The following is a 9683-nucleotide window of genomic DNA, read 5'->3' as shown; positions in this document are numbered from 1 at the left end:
CGTGTTTTGGGCGTTCAACTCCGGATCATGACGTGTTTCTGGCGTTTAACTCCAGAAAGCAGCATGTACTTGGCGTTCAACGCCAAGTTACGTCGTCTATCCTCGAGCAAAGTATGGACTATTATATATTGCTGGAAAGCCCTGGATGTCTACTTTCCAACGCCGTTAAGAGCGCGTCAATTGGACTCCTGTAACTCCAGAAAATCCATTTCGAGTGCAGGGAGGTCAGGATCCAACAACATCAGCAGTCCTTTTTCAGCCGAAGTCAGATTTTTGCTCAGCTCCCTCAATTTCAGCCAGAAAATACCTGAAATCACAGAAAAATACACAAACTCATAGTAAAGTCCAGAAATATAATTTTTGCCTAAAAACTAATAATATTTAACTAAAAACTAATTAAAACATACTAAAATCTACATGAAATTACCCCCAAAAAGCGTATAAAATATCCGCTCATCACAACACCAAACTTAAACTGTTGCTTGTCCTCAAGCAACTAGATAAATAAAATAGGATGAAAAGAAATTAAGGAACAATAATATCTCAGAGTTTCAAGTGAAGCTCAGATTCTAATTAGATAAGCGGGACTAGTAGCTTTTTGCTTCTGAACAGTTTTGGCATCTCACTTTATCCTTTGAAATTCAGAATGATTGGCATTCATAGGAACTCAGAATTTAGATAGTATTATTGATTCTCCTAGTTTAGTATGTTGATTCTTGAACACAGTTACTTCATGAGTCTTGGCCGTGGCCCTAAGCACTTTGTTTTCCAGTATTACCACCAGATACATAAATGCCACAGACACATAATTGGGTGAACCTTTTCAGATTGTGACTCAGCTCTGCTAGAGTCCCCAATTAGAGGTGTCCAGAGCTCTTAAGCACACTCTTTTTGCTTTGGATCACGACTTTAACCACTCAGTCTCAAGCTTTTCACTTGGACCTGCATGACACAAGCACATGGTTAGGGACAGCTTGATTTAGCCGCTTAGACCCGGATTTATTTCCTTGGGCCCTCCTATCTATTAATGCTCAAAGCCTTGGATCCTTTTTACCCTTGCCTTTTGGTTTTAAGGGCTATTGGCTTTTTCTGCTTGCTTTTTTCTTTCTCTCCTTTTTTTTTCGCAAGAAATTTTTTTTTTCACTGCTTTTTCTTGCTTCAAGAATCAATTTCATGATTTTTCAGATCATCAATAACATTTCTCTTGTTCATCATTCTTTCAAGAGCCAACAATTTTAACATTCATAAAATTCAATATCAAAATTATGCACTGTTCAAGCATTCATTCAGAAGACAAAAAGTATTGCCACCACATATAAATAATTAGAATTTTTCTTATTAAGAACTCGAAAAAATTAAATTGCCTCTTTATTCTATAAATCTACTATTTTATTCATGTTTGATGATGATGAGAAAAATAAGTTATAACTTAATTGGAAATAAAGCCAAAATAGATATGCTAATTACTACTACTCCTATATAACTTCTAAGGTAAAATCCTATAATAATACTATCACAGAGTTAAAGCTCGAATTAGAACTTAACAACCTGTATTTTGGGAAGTGGATGTTCCTCTAGTCTGTGGGGTGCCTTCAAGAATTAATTTCTGACGCTTCAGCTCCCTTAAGTTCACATCCTTGCTCTTCCTGTTCCCTTAGGTGCCATGATCTTAATGAGTTTTAGCTCAGTGATCATGGCAAATCACACCAAACTTAGAGGTTTTCTTGTCCTCAAGCAAAAGAGGAAGGAGTAGAAGGAGAGGCAGGAGTAGAAGGAGAGGCAGATTTCGAAAAAAAGATGATTTGAAAAAGATATGAGAAGAAATTAAAAAGATTTGAAAAAGAATTGGATTGGAAAAAGATTTGTGTTTATGAATTAAGATACATTTGATATTTTTGAAAAAGGGATTTTAGAAATTAGGGTTTTTAGAAATTAGGATTTAAAAATTTTTGGAATTGAAACATGTTTATGCAAGAAATCATGAATTGAAACATAAAAATTAGAAAATTTGTGAAGAAAAACGAATTTTACCTCCTCCCCACCATTCTGGCGTTAAACGCCCAAACGCTGCATGTTTTGGGCGTTTAACGCCCAAACATTGCTTCTCCTGGGCGTTCAACACCCAGCTGATGCATCTTTCTGGCGTTGAACGCCAGGAAGTCCTTTGTCACTGGGCATTTTTCTGAACGCCCAGGATGCTGTCAATCTGGCGTTAAACGCCCAGAAGGTGCCTCTTTCTGGCGTTTAACGCCCAGAAGGTGCTCCTTTCTGGCGTTTAACGCCCAGATGGCTATCCTTACTGGCGTTGAACGCCCATTGGGTGCTTCTTTTGGGCGTTCAACGCCCAAAATGTTTCTTACTAGCCTTTTTTTGCCAGTGAGCTTCCAAATTCCCCTGTAACTCTGTGAATTCAAGCAATTGCTATTATACCTTGAAGATACTTGGACACATACCTGTAAAAAAAGGAAATTTATTTAATTAGTAAATAAACTTTGTAAATGGCTGGGTTGCCTCCGAGCAAGCGCTTCTTTATTGTCTTTAGCTGGACTACCACTGAGCTCTAATCAAGTCTCAGTTTCGAGCATTCTTGCTCGAAGTTACTTTCAAGATAATGTTTAATTCTCTGTCCATTAACAATGAACTTTTTGTTGGATTCATTATCCTGAAGCTCTACGTATCCATATGGTGATACGCTTGTAATCACATATGGACCTCTCCACCGAGATTTTAATTTCCCGGGGAATAATTTGAGCCTGGAATTAAATAGCAGAACTTTCTGCCCCGGCTCAAAGACTCTGGATGACAATTTCTTATCATGCCATCTGGTGCACGAAATTGTGATCACTACTTTTACACAATCCATACTCAAGAACAATCCCCGGTAATGGCTCCAAAGACTTGGTGCTCAATACCATGGCATAAACACAACTTCGCACAACTAACCAGCAAGTGCACTGGGTCGTCCAAGTAATAAACCTTACGCGAGTAAGGGTCGATCCCACGGAGATTGTTGGTATGAAGCAAGCTATGGTCACCTTGTAAATCTCAGTCAGGCAGACTCAAATGGGTATAGTGATAAACGAATAAAGCATAAAGATAAAGATAGAGATACTTATGTATATCATTGGTGAGAGCTTCAGATAAGCGAATGAAGATGCCTTCCCTTCCGTCTCTCTGCTTTCCTACTGTCTTCATCCAATCCTTCTTACTCCTTTCCATGGCAAGCTCATGTAGGGTTTCACCGTTGTCAGTGGCTACCTCCCATCCTCTCAGTGAAAATGTTCCCATGCTCTGTCACAGCATATGGCTAATCAGCAGTCGGTTCTCGGTCAGGCCGGAATAAAATCCATCGATCCTTTTGCGTCTGTCACTAACGCCCCGCCTGCTAGGAGTTTGAAGCACGTCACAGTCATTCAATCATTGAATCCTACTCAGAATACCACAGACAAGGTTAGACCTTCCGGATTCTCTTGAATGCCGCCATCAGTTCTCGCCTATACCACGAAGACTCTGATCTCACGGAATGGCTGGCTCGTTTGTCAGGCGAGCACTCGGTTGTCAGGCGATCAACCATGCATCGTGTATCAGGAATCCAAGAGATATTCACTAAGCCTCGTATGCTTGTAGAACAAGAGTGGTTGTCAGTCACTTTGTTCATAAGTGAGAATGGTGATGAGTGTCACGGATCATTACATTCATCAAGTTGAAGAACAAGTGATATCTTGGACAAAGAACAAGCGGAATTGAATAGAAGAACAATAGTAATTGCATTAATACTCGAGGTACAGCAGAGCTCCACACCTTAATCTATGGTGTGTAGAAACTCCACCGTTGAAAATACATAAGAACAAGGTCTAGGCATGGCCGTGAGGCCAGCCTCCCAGTGATCAAAAGATTCAAAGATCTCAAGATGTCAAATACAATAGTAAAAGGTCCTACTTATAGAAACTAGTAGCCTAAGGTGTACAGAGATGAGTAAATGACATAAAAATCCACTTCCGGGCCCACTTGGTGTGTGCTTGGGCTGAGCAATAAAGCATTTTCGTGTAGAGACTCCTCTTGGAGTTAAACGCCAGCTTTGGTGCCAGTTTGGGCGTTTAACTCCCATTTAGGTGCCAGTTCCGGCGTTTAACGCTGGAATTTCTGTAGGTGACTTTGAACGCCGGTTTGGGCCATCAAATCTTGGGCAAAGTATGGACTATCATATATTGCTGGAAAGCCCAGGATGTATACTTTCCAACGCCGTTGAGAGCGCGCCAATTGGGTTTCTGTAGCTCCAGAAAATCCACTTCGAGTGCAGGAAGGTCAGAATCCAACAGCATCTGCAGTCCTTTTCAGTCTCTGAATCAGATTTTTGCTCAGATCCCTCAATTTCAGCCAGAAAATACCTGAAATCACAGAAAAACACACAAACTCATAGTAAAGTCCAGAAAAGTGAATTTTAACTAAAAACTAATAAAAATATACTAAGAACTCAACTAAAACTACTAAAAACATACTAAAAACAATGCCAAAAAGTGTACAAATTATCCGCTCATCACAACACCAAACTTAAATTGTTGCTTGTCCCCAAGCAACTGAAGATCAAATAAGATAAAAAGAAGAGAATATACAATGAACTCCAAAAACATCTATGAAGATCAGTATTAATTAGATGAGCGGGGCTTTTAGCTTTTTGCCTCTGAATAGTTTTGGCATCTCACTTTATCCTTTGGAACTCAGAATGATTGGCTTCTTTAGGAACTCAGAATCCAGATAGTGTTATTGATTCTCCTAGTTAAGTATGATGATTCTTGAACACAGCTACTTATTGAGTCTTGGCCGTGGCCCAAAGCACTCTGTCTTTCCAGTATTACCACCGGATACATACATGCCACAGACACATAATTGGGTGAACCTTTTCAGATTGTGACTCAGCTTTGCTAAAGTCCCCAATTAGAGGTGTCCAGGGTTCTTAAGCACACTCTTATTGCCTTGGATCACAACTTTATTTCTTTCTTTTTCTTCTTTTTTTTTCGATTTTTTTTCCTCTTTTTTTTCGCCTCTTTTTTTTTTTTGTATTCACTGCTTTTTCTTGCTTCAAGAATCATTTTTATGATTTTTCAGATCCTCAGTAACATGTCTCCTTTTTCATCATTCTTTCAAGAGCCAACATTCATGAACCACAAATCAAAAGACATATGCACTGTTCAAGCATACATTCATAGAACAAAAGTGTTGCCACCACATCAAAATAATTAAACTGTTATAAAATTCAAAATTCATGCAATTCTTTTCTTTTTCAATTAAGAACAGTTCTTAAGAAAAGTGATGGATTCATAGGACATTCATAACTTTAAGGCATAGACACTAAGACACTAATGATCATAAGACACAAACATGGACAAACATAAAGCACAATTTTCGAAAAACAAGGAAATAAAGAACAAGGAGATTAAAGAACGGGTCCACCTTAGTGATGGCGGCTTGTTCTTCCTCTTGAAGGTCTTATGGAGTGCTTGAGCTCCTCAATGTCTCTTCCTTGTCTTTGTTGCTCCTCTCTCATGATTCTTTGATCTTCTCTAATTTCATGGAGGAGAATGGAGTGTTCTTGGTGCTCCACCCTTAGTTGTCCCATGTTGGAACTCAATTCTCCTAGGGAGGTGTTGATTTGCTCCCAATAGTTTTGTGGAGGAAAGTGCATCCCTTGAGGTATCTCAGGGATCTCATGATGAGAGGGGTCTCTTGTTTGCTCCATCCTTTTCTTGGTGATGGGCTTGTCCTCATCAATGGGGGTGTCTCCTTCTATGTCAACTCCAACTGAATAACAGAGGTGACAAATGAGATGAGGAAAGGCTAGCCTTGCCAAGGTGGAAGACTTGTCCGCCACTTTATAGAGTTCTTGGGCTATAACCTCATGAACTTCCACTTCTTCTCCAATCATGATGCTATGAATCATGATGGCCCGGTCTAGAGTAACTTCGGACCGGTTGCTAGTGGGAATGATTGAGCGTTGGATAAACTCCAACCATCCTCTAGCCACTGGTTGAGGTCATGCCTTCTCAATTGAACCGGCTTCCCTCTTGAATCTCTCTTCCATTGTGCGCCCTCTTCACATATGACTGTGAGGACTTGGTCCAACCTTTGATCAAAGTTGACCCTTCTAGTGTATGGATGTTTATCTCCTTGCATCATGGGCAAGTTGAATGCTAACCTTACACTTTCCGGACTAAAATCCAAGTATTTCCCCCGAACCATAGTAAGATAATTCTTTGGATCTGGGTTCACACTTTGATCATGGTTCTTGGTAATCCATGCATTGGCATAGAACTCTTGAACCATCAAGATTCCGACTTGTTGAATGGGGTTGGTAAGCACTTCCCAACCTCTTCTTCGGATCTCATGGCGGATCTCCGGATATTCACCCTTTTTGAGTGAAAAGAGGACCTCGGGGATCACCTTCTTCAAGGCCACAACTTCATAGAAGTGGTCTTGATGCACCCTTGAGATGAATCTATCCATCTCCCATGACTCGGAGGTGGAAGCTTTTGCCTTCCCTTTCCTCTTTCTAGAGGTTTCTCCGGCCTTGGATGCCATAAATGGTTATGGAAAAACGAAAAAGCAACGCTTTTACCACATCAAACTTAAAGGTTTGCTCGTCCTCGAGCAAAAGAAGAAAGAAGAGAGTAGAAGAAGAAGAAATGAGGAAGAAGGGAATGGCTTAGTGTATTCGGCCAAAGAGGGGGAGAAGTGGTTTTAAGGTTGTGTGAAAATGAATGAGTGAAGAGGGGTTTATATAGGAGAGGGGGGAGATGGGGTTCGGCCATTATGGGAGGGTTTGGGAGGGAAAGTGGTTTGAATTTGAAGGGTGAGGTTGGTGGGGTTTTATGAAGGATGGATGTGAGTGGTGAATAGAAAGATGGGATTTGATAGGTGAGGGGTTTTTGGGGAAGAGGTATTGAGGTGATTGGTGAATGGGTGAAGAAGAAGAGAGAGTGGTGGGGTTAGTGGGGATCCTGTGGGGTCCACAGATCCTAGTGGTGTCAAGGAAAAGTCATCCCTGCACCAAATGGCATTCAAAATCGCGTTTTGAGCCATTTCTGGCGTTAAACGCCGGGCTGGTGCCCATTCCTGGCGTTTAACGCCAGGTTCTTGCCCTTTTCTGGCGTTTAACACCAGTCTGGTGCCCCTTTCTGGCGTTAAACGCCCAGAATGGTGCCAGACTGGGCGTTAAACGCCCAACTGCTAGCCTCACTGGCGTTTAAACGCTAGTGAGTTCTTCCTCCAGGGTGTGCTGTTTTTCTTCCTGTTTTTCATTCTGTTTTTGCTTTTTCAATTAATTTTGTGTCTTCTTATGATCATCAACCTACAAAATAACAAAAAATAGCAAAAGAAAATATATAAAATATAACATTGGGTTGCCTCCCAACAAGCGCTTCTTTAATGTCAGTAGCTTGACAGAGGGCTCTCATGGAGCCTCACAGATACTCAGAGCAATGTTGGAACCTCCCAACACCAAACTTAGAGTTTGAATGTGGGGGTTCAACACCAAACTTAGAGTTTGGTTGTGGCCTCCCAACACCAAACTTAGAGTTTGACTGTGGGGGCTCTGCTTGTCTCTGATTTGAGAGAAGCTCTTCATGCTTCCTCTCTATGGTGACAGAGGGATATCCTTGAGCCTTAAACACAAAGGATTCTTCATTCACTTGAATGATCAGTTCACCTCCATCAACATCAATCACAGCCTTTGCTGTGGCTAGGAAGGGTCTGCCAAGGATGATGTTTTCATCCATGCACTTCCCAGTTTCTAGGACTATGAAATCAGTAGGGATGTAATGGTCTTCAATCTTAACCAAAATTCTCTACAAGTCCATAAGCTTGTTTTCTTGAGTTGTCTGCCATCTCTAGTGAGATTCTTGCAGCTTGTACCTCAAAGATCCCTAGCTTCTCCATTACAGAGAGAGGCATGAGGTTTACACTTGACCCTAAGTCACACAGAGCCTTCTTGAAGGTCATGGTGCCTATGGTACAAGGTATTGAAAATTTCCCAGGATCTTGTCTCTTTTGGGGTAATTTCTGCCTAGACAAGTCATCCAGTTCTTTGGTGAGCAAAGGAGGTTCATCCTCCCAAGTCTCATTTCCAAATAACTTGTCATTTAGCTTCATGATTGCTCCAAGGTATTTAGCAACTTGCTCTTCAGTGACATACTCATCCTCTTCAGAGGAGGAATACTCATCAGAGCTCATGAAAGGCAGAAGTAAGTCCAATGGAATCTCTATGGTCTCATTTTGAGCCTCAGATTCCCATGGTTCCTCATTGGGGAACTCTGTGGAGGCTAGTGCACGCCCATTGAAGCCTTCCTCAGTGGCGTCCACTTCCTCTCCTTCCTCTCCAAATTCGGCCATGTTGATGGCCTTGCACTCTCCTTTTGGATTTTCTTCTGTGTTGCTTGGGAGAGTACTAGGAGGGAGTTCAGTAATTTTCTTGCTCAGCTGTCCCACTTGTGCCTCCAAATTCCTAATGGAGGACCTTGTTTCAGTCATGAAACTTTGAGTGGTTTTGATTAGATCAGAGACCATGGTTGCTAAGTCAGAGGGGTTCTGCTTAGAATTCTCTGTCTGTTGCTGAGAAGATGATGGAAAAGGCTTGCCATTGCTAAACCTGTTTCTTCCACCATTATTGTTATTGAAACCTTGTTGAGGTCTCTCTTGATTCTTCCATGAGAAACTTGGGTGGTTTCTCCATGAAGAATTATAGGTGTTTCCATAGGGTTCTCCTAGGTAATTCACCTCTTCCATTGAAGGGTTCTCAGGATCATAGGCTTCTTCCTCAGACGAAGCATCCTTAGTACTGCTTGGTGCATTTTGCATTCCAGACAGACTCTGAGAAATCAAATTGACTTGTTGAGTCAATATTTTATTTTGAGCTAATATGGCATTCAGAGTGTCAATCTCAAGAACTCCTTTCTTCTGGCTTGTCCCATTGTTCACAGGATTCCTTTAAGAAGTGTACATGAATTGGTTATTTGCAACCATTTCAATGAGCTTTTGAGCTTCTGTAGGCGTCTTCTTCAGATGAAGAGATCCTCCAGCAGAGCTATCCAAAGACATCTTGGATAGTTCAGAGAGACCATCATAGAAAATACCTATGATGCTCCATTCAGAAAGCATGTCAGAAGGACATTTTCTGATCAATTGTTTGTATCTTTCCCAAGCTTCATAGAGGGATTCTCCATCCTTCTGTCTGAAGGTTTGGACTTCCACTCTAAGCTTACTCCATCTTTGAGGTGGAAAGAACTTTGCCAAGAAGGCATTGACTAGCTTTTCCCAAGAGTCCAGGCTTTCTTTAGGTTGAGAGTCCAACCATATTCTAGCTCTGTCTCTTACAGCAAAAGGGAATAGCATCAGTCTGTAGACCTCAGGGTCAACCCCATTAGTCTTGACTGTGTCACAGATTTGCAAGAATTCAGCTAAAAACTGATGAGGATCTTCCAATGGAAGTCCATGGAACTTGCAATTCTGTTGCATTAGAGAAACTAATTGAGGCTTAAGCTCAAAGTTGTTTGCTCCAATGGCAGGGACAGAGATGCTTCTCCCATAGAAGTCGGGAGTAGGTGCAGTAAAGTCACCCAGCACCTTCCTTGTATTGTTGGCATTGTTGTTGTTTTCGGCTGCCATGGGTTCTTCTTCTTTGAAGAATTCGG

At 41.2% G+C, this 9683-nt stretch overlaps 1 non-coding gene across 1 annotated transcript; it reads left to right on the top strand.

Annotated features, from left to right (window-relative positions):
* Nucleotides 1-9144: 9144 nt before the first annotated feature.
* LOC130978726 (small nucleolar RNA R71) lies at nucleotides 9145-9252 on the top strand. Its single transcript, XR_009086343.1, has one exon. It is a non-coding gene; the product is annotated as a small nucleolar RNA R71 (small nucleolar RNA).
* The last annotated feature ends 431 nt before the right edge of the window (nucleotides 9253-9683 follow it).

Source organism: Arachis stenosperma, chromosome 4, assembly GCF_014773155.1.
Source record: "Arachis stenosperma cultivar V10309 chromosome 4, arast.V10309.gnm1.PFL2, whole genome shotgun sequence".
In the NCBI taxonomy this organism is placed as follows: domain Eukaryota; kingdom Viridiplantae; phylum Streptophyta; class Magnoliopsida; order Fabales; family Fabaceae; genus Arachis; species Arachis stenosperma.
This window is presented reverse-complemented; position numbering and strand designations above follow the sequence as displayed.